Source organism: Oncorhynchus gorbuscha, linkage group LG12 (genome assembly GCF_021184085.1).
Source record: "Oncorhynchus gorbuscha isolate QuinsamMale2020 ecotype Even-year linkage group LG12, OgorEven_v1.0, whole genome shotgun sequence".
Classification (NCBI taxonomy): domain Eukaryota; kingdom Metazoa; phylum Chordata; class Actinopteri; order Salmoniformes; family Salmonidae; genus Oncorhynchus; species Oncorhynchus gorbuscha.
Window position 1 is genome coordinate 82,599,367 of NC_060184.1, and position 12,974 is coordinate 82,612,340.

Genomic DNA, 12,974 nt, shown 5'->3' on the forward strand with positions numbered 1-12,974 from the left:
TTTCTCTGGGCACACTTTTCAACCGGATGTGAAAATACTGCCCTCTACCCACAGAGCTGAGAACCTTGACTCGCATAAGTATGTGGTGCTTTCTCAGTCAGCCAGGAGACCACTTTCTGTTGCAGATGAACAACCCAGAACTGTGTGAGTGGGTTCTCAGTCAGCCAGGAGACCACTTCCTGTTGCAGATGAACAACCCAGAACTGTGTGAGTGGGTTCTCAGTCAGCCAGGAGACCACTTTCTGTTGCAGATGAACAACCTAGAACTTTGTTGCAGATGAACAACCTAGAACTGTGTGACCAGTCAGAACTGTGTGAGTGGGTTCTCAGTCAGCCAGGAGACCACTTCCTGTTGCAGATGAACAACCCAGAACTGTGTGAGTGGGTTCTCAGTCAGCCAGGAGACCACTTCCTGTTGCAGATGAACAACCCAGAACTGTGTGAGTGGGTTCTCAGTCAGCCAGGAGACCACTTCCTGTTGCAGATGAACAACCCAGAACTGTGTGAGTGGGTTCTCAGTCAGCCAGGAGACCACTTCCTGTTGCAGATGAACAACCCAGAACTTTGTGAGTGGGTTCTCAGTCAGCCAGGAGACCACTTCCTGTTGCAGATGAACAACCCAGAACTGTGTGAGTGGGTTCTCAGTCAGCCAGGAGACCACTTCCTGTTGCAGATGAACAACCCAGAACTGTTGTGAGTGGGTTCTCAGTCAGCCAGGAGACCACTTCCTGTTGCAGATGAACAACCCAGAACTTTGTGAGTGGGTTCTCAGTCAGCCAGGAGACCACTTCCTCAGTCAGCAACCCAGAACTGTGTGAGTGGGTTCTCAGACCACTTCCTGTTGCAGATGAACAACCCAGAACTTTGTGAGTGGGTTCTCAGTGCAGTTGAACAACCCAGAACTGTGTGAGTGGGTTCTCAGTCAGCCAGGAGACCACTTCCTGTTGCAGATGAACAACCCAGAACTTTGTGAGTGGGTTCTCAGTCAGCCAGGAGACCACTTCCTGTTGCAGATGAACAACCCAGAACTTGTGAGTGTGTTTGCCTCAAAGATCATCTTGCTTCAATCACTTTATTCCCGTTCAGAATATTTTAACAACAACAGTTCCACCCTAGACTTGTTTTTAACAATCCTTTCTACAGTAAGATGTACAGTAGGCCTGATCATGTTATCTTCATTTGTACTGTTATCTAGCTGGCTTACTTTGGCTAATATTAGCAATCGAACAAATAGTTGTGTACAAGGCCTCTGAGGCTGGAGTCTTATGTCTCCCTCTGTAACTTTAAGCATCAGCTGTCAGAGCAACTTGCCAATCTGTAAATAGTACACCTAACTAACTCATATCCCATATGGTTATTTATCCGCTTGCTCTTTTGCACCCCAATATCTCTACTTGCACATCATCATCTACACATCTATCACTACAGTGTTAATGGCTAAATTGTAATTATTTCGCCTCCGTGACCTATTTATTGTCTTACCTTCCTACTCTTCTACATTTGCACACACTGTAGATAGATTTTCTATTGTGTTATTGACTGTATGTTTGTTTATGTGTAACTCTGTGTTGTTGTTTTTGTCGCACTGCTTTGCTTTCTCTTGGCCAGTTTGCAGTTGTAAATGAGAACTTGTCCTCAACTGGCCTACCTGGTTAAATAAAGGTTAAATAAAAAAAAAAAAAAATTTTTTAAAAAGAGTTAGTTAGCACTCCCTTATTTTTGCTTATCGTCGCCTGGTATAAAATGACAACAATGCCCTGCTAGCTGATTTACTTTTCCACCGTCGAAGCTGTTTCCTGAAGCATTCTGTCCTGCTCTGAGAGAACTCCCTGTGAATATCGACATGCTGTGGATGTTTGGTCAGAATGTGTTATTGTAATTTGTTTGTTTTGAGAGATTCATTGCTTAGCACTTCCCCAAACAAAACACATTCTGTCCTGTTCTGAGAGAACTCCCTGTGAATATTGTCATGCTGTGGATGTTTGGTCAGAATGTGTTATTGTAATTTGTTTGTTTTGAGAGATTCATTGCTTAGCACTTCCCCGCGACACAAAACACATTGAGGGAGCTCTTCATTAATTCTCAACTTCCCCAAACAAAACACTTTGAGGGAGCTCTTCGTTAATTCTCAACTTCCCCAAACAAAACACTTTGAGGGAGCTCTTCGTTAATTCTCAACTTCCCCAAACAAAACACATTGAGGGAGCTCTTCATTAATTCTCAACTTCCCCAAACAAAACACTTTGAGAGAGCTCTTCGTTAATTCTCAACTTCCCCAAACAAAACACATTGAGGGAGCTCTTCGTTAATTCTCAACTTCCCCAAACAAAGCACTTTGAGGGAGCTCTTCATTAATTCTCAACTTCCCCAAACAAAAAACATTGAGGGAGCTCTTCGTTAATTCTCAACTTCCCCAAACAAAACACTATGAGGGAGCTCTTCGTTAATTCTCAACTTCCCCAAACAAAACACTTTGAGGGAGCTCTTCGTTAATTCTCAACTTCCCCAAACAAAACACTTTGAGGGAGCTCTTCGTTAATTCTCAACTTCCCCAAACAAAACACTTTGAGGGAGCTCTTCGTTAATTCTCAACTTCCCCAAACAAAACACATTGAGGAGCTCTTCGTTAATTCTCAACTTCCCCAAACAAAACACTATGAGGGAGCTCTTCGTTAATTCTCAACTTCCCCAAACAAAACACATTGAGGGAGCTCTTCGTTAATTCTCAACTTCCCCCAAACAAAACACATTGAGGGAGCTCTTCGTTAATTCTTAACTTCCCCCAAACAAAACACATTGAGGGAGCTCCTCGATATTTCTCAAACTTTGAATGAAACCAAGAGAGAGAAACTCATCACTGTATTTGCATTTTATGGTGAGTGAGCTGTCAGAACTTGTGACTTTAATGCATGTGATGACCTGCGGTGAGTGATGATGAGTGGGAATGACAAGTTATTGGCTGACAGCGCATCATCTGAATATATAGAGTTCACATATAGAGAACACATCACCTAGAGAACTCATCACCCAGAGAACACATCACCTAGAGAACACATCACACAGAGAACACATCACCTAGAGAACTCATCACCCAGAGAACACATCACCTAGAGAACACATCACCTAGAGAACACATCACCCAGAGAACACATAACCCAGAGAACACATCACCTATAAAACACATCATCCAGAGAACACATCACCCAGAGAACACATCACCTATAAAACACATCACCCAGAGAACACATCACCCAGAGAACACATCACCTATAAAACACATCACCCAGAGAACACATCACCCAGAGAACACATCTCCCAGAGAACACATCACCTATAGAACACATCACCCAGAGAACACATCACCCAGAGAACACATATCCTAGAGAACACATCACCCAGAGAACACATCACCTAGAGAACACATATCCTAGAGAACACATCACCTAGAGAACACATCACTCAGAGAACACATCACATAGAGAACACATCCCCCAGAGAACACATCACCTAGAGAAAACATCACCCAGAGAACACATCACCCAGAGAACACATCACCTAGAGAACACATCTCCCAGAGAACACATAACCCAGAGAATACATCGCCTAGAGAACACATCACCCAGAGAACACATCACTCAGAGAACACATCACCCAGAAAACACATCGCCTAGAGAACACATCACCCAGAGAACACATCACTCAGAGAACACATCACCCAGAGAACACATAACCCAGAGAACACATCACCCAGAGAACACATCACCTAGAGAACACATCACCCATAGAACACATCACCCAGAGAACACATCACCTAGAGAACACATCACCCAGAGAACACATCACCCAAAGAATACATCACCTAGAGAACACATCACCCAGAGAACACATCTCCCAGAGAACACATCACCCAGAGAACACATCACCTATAGAACACATCACCCAGAGAACACATCACCTATAGAACACATCACCCAGAGAACACATCACCCAGAGAACACATCTCCTAGAGAACACATCACCCAGAGAACACATATCCTAGAGAACACATCACCTATAGAACACATCACCCAGAGAACACATCACCTATAGAACACATCACCCAGAGAACACATCACCCAGAGAACACATCTCCTAGAGAACACATCACCCAGAGAACACATATCCTAGAGAACACATTACCTGGAGAATACATCACCTAGAGAACACATTGAATGTTAATTTCTCTACCATAAGCCGACCTCCAATGTTGTTCTGCAGAATATGTCAGAACTGGCCTCGCAACCGCAGACAACGTGTAACCATGCCAACCCAGGACCTCCACATCTGGCTTCATCACTTGCGGGATCGTCTCCCCAGTGGGTGGGCCTTGCTCCCCAGTGAGTGGACCTGGCTCCCCAGTGAGTGGGTCTGGCTCCCCAGTGAGTGGGCTTGGCTCCCCAGTGGGTGGGCCTGGCTCCCCAGTGGGTGGGTCTGGCTCCCCAGTGAGTGGGCTTGGCTCCCCAGTGGGTGGACCTGGCTCCCCAGTGGCTGGGCCTGGCTCACCAGTGGGTGGACCTGGCTCCCCAGTGGGTGGACTTGGCTCCCCAGTGGCTGGGCCTGGCTCCCCAGTGGGTGGACCTGGCTCCCCAGTGGGTGGGTCTGGCTCCCCAGTGGCTGGGCCTGGCTCCCCAGTGGCTGGGCCTGGCTCCCCAGTGAGTGGGCTTGGCTCCCCAGTGAGTGGGCTTGGCTCCCCAGTGGGTGGACCTGGCTCCCCAGTGAGTGGGCCTGGCTCCCCAGTGAGTGGGCTTGGCTCCCCAATGAGTGGGCCTGGCTCCCTAGTGGGTGGGCTTGGCTCCCCAGTGTGTGGGCGTGGCTCCCCAGTGAGTGGGCCTGGCTCCCCAGTGTGTGGGCCTGGCTTCCCAGTGAGTGGGCTTGGCTCCCCAGTGAGTGGGCTTGGCTCCCCAGTTTGTGTGCCTGGCTCCCCAGTGGGTGGGCCTGGCTCCCCAGTGAGTAGGCCTGGATCCCCAGTGGTTGGGCCTGGCTCCCCAGTGTGTGGGCCTGGCTCCCCAGTGAGTGGGCCTGGCTCCCCAGTGAGTGGGCTTGGCTCCCCAATGAGTGGGCTTGGCTCCCTAGTGGGTGGGCTTGGCTCCCCAGTGTGTGGGCCTGGCTTCCCAGTGAGTGGGCTTGGCTCCCCAGTGAGTGGGCTTGGCTCCCCAGTTTGTGGGCCTGGCTCCCCAGTGGGTGGGCCTGGCTCCCCAGTGAGTAGGCCTGGATCCCCAGTGGTTGGGCCTGGCTCCCCAGTGTGTGGACCTGGCTCCCCAGTGAGTGGGCGTGGCTCCCCAGTGTGTGGGTTTAAGCCTTCCCAGGCCAACTCATTGCTGCTCCCCTGCCCAGTCATGTGAAATCCAACCCAGGACCTCCACATCTGGCTTCATCACTTGCGGGATCGTCTCCCCAGTGGATGGGCCTTGCTCCCCAGTGAGTGGACCTGGCTCCCCAGTGAGTGGGTCTGGCTCCCCAGTGAGTGGGCGTGGCTCCCCAGTGAGTGGGCCTGGCTCCCCAGTGTGTGGGCCTGGCTTCCCAGTGAGTGGGCTTGGCTCCCCAGTGAGTGGGCTTGGCTCCCCAGTTTGTGTGCCTGGCTCCCCAGTGGGTGGGCCTGGCTCCCCAGTGAGTAGGCCTGGATCCCCAGTGGTTGGGCCTGGCTCCCCAGTGTGTGGGCCTGGCTCCCCAGTGAGTGGGCCTGGCTCCCCAGTGAGTGGGCTTGGCTCCCCAATGAGTGGGCTTGGCTCCCTAGTGGGTGGGCTTGGCTCCCCAGTGTGTGGGCCTGGCTTCCCAGTGAGTGGGCTTGGCTCCCCAGTGAGTGGGCTTGGCTCCCCAGTTTGTGGGCCTGGCTCCCCAGTGGGTGGGCCTGGCTCCCCAGTGAGTAGGCCTGGATCCCCAGTGGTTGGGCCTGGCTCCCCAGTGTGTGGACCTGGCTCCCCAGTGAGTGGGCGTGGCTCCCCAGTGTGTGGGTTTAAGCCTTCCCAGGCCAACTCATTGCTGCTCCCCTGCCCAGTCATGTGAAATCCAACCCAGGACCTCCACATCTGGCTTCATCACTTGCGGGATCGTCTCCCCAGTGGGTGGGCCTTGCTCCCCAGTGAGTGGACCTGGCTCCCCAGTGAGTGGGTCTGGCTCCCCAGTGAGTGGGCTTGGCTCCCCAGTGGGTGGGCCTGGCTCCCCAGTGGGTGGGTCTGGCTCCCCAGTGAGTGGGCTTGGCTCCCCAGTGGGTGGACCTGGCTCCCCAGTGGCTGGGCCTGGCTCACCAGTGGGTGGACCTGGCTCCCCAGTGGGTGGACTTGGCTCCCCAGTGGCTGGGCCTGGCTCCCCAGTGGGTGGACCTGGCTCCCCAGTGGGTGGGTCTGGCTCCCCAGTGGCTGGGCCTGGCTCCCCAGTGGCTGGGCCTGGCTCCCCAGTGAGTGGGCTTGGCTCCCCAGTGAGTGGGCCTGGCTCCCCAGTGAGTGGGCTTGGCTCCCCAGTGGGTGGACCTGGCTCCCCAGTGAGTGGGCCTGGCTCCCCAGTGAGTGGGCTTGGCTCCCCAATGAGTGGGCCTGGCTCCCTAGTGGGTGGGCTTGGCTCCCCAGTGTGTGGGCGTGGCTCCCCAGTGAGTGGGCCTGGCTCCCCAGTGTGTGGGCCTGGCTTCCCAGTGAGTGGGCTTGGCTCCCCAGTGAGTGGGCTTGGCTCCCCAGTTTGTGTGCCTGGCTCCCCAGTGGGTGGGCCTGGCTCCCCAGTGAGTAGGCCTGGATCCCCAGTGGTTGGGCCTGGCTCCCCAGTGTGTGGGCCTGGCTCCCCAGTGAGTGGGCCTGGCTCCCCAGTGAGTGGGCTTGGCTCCCCAATGAGTGGGCTTGGCTCCCTAGTGGGTGGGCTTGGCTCCCCAGTGTGTGGGCCTGGCTTCCCAGTGAGTGGGCTTGGCTCCCCAGTGAGTGGGCTTGGCTCCCCAGTTTGTGGGCCTGGCTCCCCAGTGGGTGGGCCTGGCTCCCCAGTGAGTAGGCCTGGATCCCCAGTGGTTGGGCCTGGCTCCCCAGTGTGTGGACCTGGCTCCCCAGTGAGTGGGCGTGGCTCCCCAGTGTGTGGGCCTGGCTCCCCAGTGGGTGGGTTTAAGCCTTCCCAGGCCAACTCATTGCTGCTCCCCTGCCCAGTCATGTGAAATCTATAGATTAGAGCCTAATACATTTATTTAAATTGACTGATTTCCCTATAGCAACTGTAACTCAGTTGCATGTTGCGTTTATATTTTTGTTCAGTATAATTAACTAGTAGTATTGCCTGTAACATTGCCAGTTCAGCTCACATGTTAGTAGATTCAGATTAAACTCTGTTGGATGCTTTCGAATGACTCGCCAGAATCTGTGCAATTTTCTCAAATATTTTTTACAAACAACTAAATTGTCCATACATTTGAAGGATACAAATTCAAATGTGCTACAAAAATCATCTTTCTTAAAAATTGCTCCACAAAATATCGCTCACAAAAACAGAATTATATCAGCTGGTGATCGTAGTGTACATTGCGCACCCTCATGTAGTATCGCGATGACTCCAATAGATGGCGGTAAATACAAAGTAATGCGACGTGAATCTCATGCTGCTGCTGTGTCAGGGACAGTTCTGTTGTTTTGCTGTTGATAATGTTGATTAGATGCTGTGAATAATTAGTACATTCACAGCACGTAGTGCAGCTTTGTTCAAAAATACTTAAGCTGAGGTTTTATACAAATTCAGAATGTGAAGCATAGATAATTACCAAAGAAACAAAGAATCACACATTAAAAAAAAATATATATATTCTAATGGTAGAATGGTATGGGGCGTACTGTGTGGAGCATTTCTACACCCAGACACCCACATCTTCAGAAGTTCAGCTGGGTACAAAACCCTGATTAGTTCAATGTCTCTAATCACAATTTCAACACAATTAAACTGGAGACAAAGAAGAAAAGGGAAACACAAACACTAAATCCACATGGACAAACACACCAAATATTATTTTCCCATTGGTACTAGGCCCTATCATGTGCAATCCTAACTCTCCAAAGCATAGAGATCCAACTAGTCTGAGGATCACATAGAAGTCAATGAAACATTCATCCCCTGGTTCTCTCTGCATTCCCCTGGTTCTCTCTGCATTCCCCTGGTTCTCTCTGCATTCCCCTGGTTCTCTCTGCATTCCCCTGGTTATCTCTGCATTCCCCTGGTTCTCTCTGCATTCCCCTGGTTCTCTCTGCATTCCCCTGGTTCTCTCTGCATTCCCCTGGTTCTCTCTGCACCCCCTGGTTCTCTCTGCATTCCCCTGGTTCTCTCTGCATTCCCCTGGTTCTCTCTGCATCCCCCTGGTTCTCTCTGCATTCCCCTGGTTCTCTCTGCATTCCCCTGGTTCTCTCTGCATCCCCCTGGTTCTCTCTGCATTCCCCTGGTTCTCTCTGCATTCCCCTGGTTCTCTCTGCACCCCCCTGGTTCTCTCTGCATTCCCCTGGTTCTCTCTGCACTCCCCTGGTTCTCTCTGCATTCCCCTGGTTCTCTCTGCACCCCGCCTGGTTCTCTCTGCATTCCCCTGGTTCTCTCTGCACCCCCTGGTTCTCTCTGCATTCCCCTGGTTCTCTCTGCACCCCGCCTGGTTCTCTCTGCATTCCCCTGGTTCTCTCTGCACCCCCCCTGGTTCTCTCTGCACCCCCTGGTTCTCTCTGCATTCCCCTGGTTCTCTCTGCATTCCCCTGGTTCTCTCTGCATTCCCCTGGTTATCTCTGCATTCCCCTGGTTCTCTCTGCACTCCCCTGGTTCTCTCTGCACTCCCCTGGTTCTCTCTGCATTCCCCTGGTTCTCTCTGCATTCCCCTGGTTCTCTCTGCATTCCCCTGGTTCTCTCTGCATTCCCCTGGTTCTCTCTGCATTCCCCTGGTTCTCTCTGCATCCCCTGGTTCTCTCTGCATTCCCCTGGTTCTCTCTGCATTCCCCTGGTTCTCTCTGCACCCCCTGGTTCTCTCTGCATTCCCCTGGTTCTCTCTGCATTCCCCTGGTTCTCTCTGCATTCCCCTGGTTCTCTCTGCACCCCCTGGTTCTCTCTGCATTCCCCTGCTTCTCTCTGAACCCCCTGGTTCTCTCTGCACCCCCCTGGTTCTCTCTGCATTCCCCTGCTTCTCTCTGCACCCCCTGGATCTCTCTGCACCCCCCCTGGTTCTCTCTGCATTCCCCTGCTTCTCTCTGCACCCCCTGGTTCTCTCTGCACCCCTGGTTCTCTCTGCACCCCCCTGGTTCTCTCTGCACCCCTGGTTCTCTCTGCACCCCTGGTTCTCTCTGCATTCCCCTGGTTCTCTCTGCACCCCCTGGTTCTCTCTGCATTCCCCTGGTTCTCTCTGCACCCCCTGGTTCTCTCTGCACCCCCCCTGGTTCTCTCTGCATTCCCCTGGTTCTCTCTGCATTCCCCTGGTTCTCTCTGCATTCCCCTGGTTCTCTCCACAGATGTTACTCTTTCTGCAGGATGGCCCCTTTCCTTCCTCATCTAGGATCCTGTCCAACTCTGCCTTTTCAGCTCCTGATTCTGGCCCAGTTTCATGCATCATCGGGCAGCTACATGCCCTGCCACAGCTGTCATGCTGTCAAGGAATGCAGCGAGCAGAAAGACACATACATTACCGCAACATTGCCCCATACAACTCAACTCTATGTATCTGAATGTCAGTCACATTATGTCCACATTACGATGCAGTAGACCAAAGCTAGAGGAGAACTGCATTGCAACACTTTATTGGTAACATTAGAAAACATATAAATAAAGGAATATATTATGTTTTAAGAATGGATATATACACATATGTATTATCATAACGTCAACCTAATTATTATTCACCCCCCCACACATTTTCTTTGCCTCTTCAGAAGACAGAAAGAGATAAACCAATGACAGAGCTGCAACTTCTTAAAGCTCAAAATTGCCATAATGTAATTTATTTCATAAAGTAAAGCACAGTCCAAAAAACAACAACAACATTGATTTGGATTTTTTTTTTAAAGAAAGAAAAAAAACGTATCCTCAAGGCAGCTCAAAATATACAAATAGAGGAAAAGTTAAGGCTATTGTGACAAAGCTGCAGCGGAGACAACTTTAGAGTATTCGCTTAGCAACCCGTGTCGTAAATCGACGACGACTGTCGTAAACAGTAAGGTTTTGGGTGTTGAAAAAGTCCGAGCGGAATCTATTGTGGAGATGTTGGAGACAGAGGAGACAGAGACATATTGTTCTTCTACGGAGCTACACGCCGAAACCGGTAGAAAAATGGATACTAAAAACACGACATTTCACTAACTGCAAATATGACACATGGTGAAATCCGAAAGATCCTGTTAGACGAATGGGTTTATTATTATTATCATTAAGAGCCGACATCACAACTGTTACTTTCATTAGCTAGCAGGCTAACAGGCTAGCAGGCTAGCTCCAATGCTTGGAGTGGATAGCTCCTTGAAACTCTTCTCTAGGAAAGGATTTATATTCTCAATGGAATAAACATCTCGTCGTCGTCGGTAATCTAAAGTAACGATCTCCGTAGAGTGATCGTCTCGACTGAACGGTACCGTTCACACACCGCGGACACAACAAGAAACAAGAGTCACATACAAGGTTTGTTTCACAGTTTCCATCGTCTTTTGCAGAACTATACTTTTTGACCAAGCCATTGTCACGTGGACCGTCTCAAGGTATCTGGTTTGAGCGAGTTCACGTTAATCGGGATGAATTATTAATTGGCTAAGAGATGTAAATGATTTATCCAAGACCTCTAAAACCGATTTTTGCGGCGCAGAAGCCAGTTTGCTACTCATTTCAGTTCATGGCTCTTGATTGACATGGGAAACGTCTGTTAACATTGCCAAAGCAATGTAGATGATATACAAAAGTGAAAATAAACTATACAAATTAACAGTAAACATTTTAACATGTAGAAGTTTCAAAAGAATAAAGACATTACAAATGTCATTATGTCAGTGTTGTAACGATGTACAAATGGTTAACTCTCTCAATAGGAATAGTAGATGATAAACTAGATGAGGGGTAAGGAAATGGGAAGACTAACGAACCAGTCACTTCTGGTGGCTCCTAACAACATTCTTTAACACCTATGTTGAGTACAGTACATGTATCATGTTGTTTTCTGGTGACTTTTCACAGTAGGCTGTTTACTAGGCTACACTGTCGCATCTCATTTCATCTTGAGCCAACAATAACTTCCAAAGTAAACTTGTTGTTGTCCTGAAATGGTGTAGTTAAATACTCAAAAAGTTAATTAGCAATTAAGACTAGATTTATATAACTAACTCTGTTATCCAGCTGCCTCGTAGTATTCATCTATGACATGTCAACTGTTGATACCATGGTCATTGTGACTACAATGTTGAGGTTAACTAAGAAGGTTCTATTGAGAGACTGCTTCCGTTGCAAGGAACAGACAGTCTTGCAGAATGGTTTCAAATTTCTTGGCGCAGTTTTTAGGCGCTTGAGACCACGTAACTGGATTCTAGTGAGCCAACCTCGAATTTGATCGCAATCGAGCGATATTAATCTCTTAAGAGAGAGTGTGTGTGTGTGTGTGTGTGTGTGTGTGTGTGTTCGTGATTGCATGTGGGCACCAATCAGGGAGGGAAAAAAATCACACTTTGAAAATCAGACTAAAAAATACATAATCTTGCTTTGTGATTGCCAATATCAACATATGTGCATGCATATCAATTATGTCTTCTTTATTAGTCTCTTTAAATGGAGAGAATTAGATAAAAAAAAAAAAATCATCTTTTTAATTTCCTGGAAGATGAAAATTAGATTCTGTGGTGGATGAATCACAAACGGCCGTGATTGGGAGTCCCCACAGGGCGGCTCACAATTGGCCCAGCGTCTTCCTGGTTTGGCCGGGGTAGGGCCGTCATGATAAATAATCATTTGTTCTTAACTGACTCGCCTAGTTAAAGGTTTTATAAGAAAATAAAGTGCATTTATATTGAGCTGTTTTCAGAGATTCACATCTCAGCGACTAGAGAACTAACAATTCTTCCACAACAGGGACACTGATAGAGGGCTTTTTGTGTTGCTGGGGTGACTGGCCAGTCAACTATATTCTCTCTCCCTGTCGCGCTTGCAACTCTCTCAATTCAATTTCTGATGCTTGTTATGGCATGGTAAACTTACGATTTAAATCAAGTGAAATGGGTCATAAAAAATGAATAGTAAACATTACACTCTCAAAAGTTTCAAATGAATAGAGACATTTCAAATGTCATATTCTGGCTATATAAGCTCCCCCCCCCCCCGTTGGGTACAACTCAGAATCGGTCAATATTTAACCACTTCCTCTGGAAGAAGAGTTCAGATGCTGTTTCCGTTTCACTGTAACTCAGTGAAAGTATGAGCTTGACATGACTAGATGTAATTCATGTCTGTTCTACAGAGATCTAAATGAGCTGAAGTCATTTTCTATGTGATGTATTACCTGGGGAATCCATGTTGATTGTCTTTCCAGAAGACGTTAAGTCCCTGATTTTTATACCGTATGAACTAAAGCTGTGTGATACTCTTTTGTCAGACGCAGATATTCTGTAATGACAGATTGTGGACCAGTCCGATACATGTTTTACTCTACAAAGGACCAGTCCGATGCATGTTCTACTCTACAAAGGACCAGTCCGATGCATGTTTTACTCTACAAAGGACCAGTCCGATACATGTTTTACTCTACAAAGGACCAGTCCGATACATGTTTTACTCTACAAAGGACCAGTCCGATACATGTTTTACTCTACAAAGGACCAGTCCGATACATGTTTTACTCTACAAAGGGCCAGTCCGATGCATGTTCTACTCTACAAAGGGCCAGTCCGATGCATGTTCTACTCTACAAAGGGCCAGTCGGATGCATGTTTTACTCTACAAAGGGCCAGTCGGATGCATGTTTTACTCTACAAAGGGCCAGTCGG

At 48.8% G+C, this 12,974-nt stretch overlaps 1 pseudogene; it reads left to right on the forward strand.

Moving 5' to 3' along the window:
* Positions 1-10,206: 10,206 nt before the first annotated feature.
* Positions 10,207-12,974, forward strand: part of LOC123991449 — an 85,510-nt pseudogene continuing 82,742 nt past the window's right edge.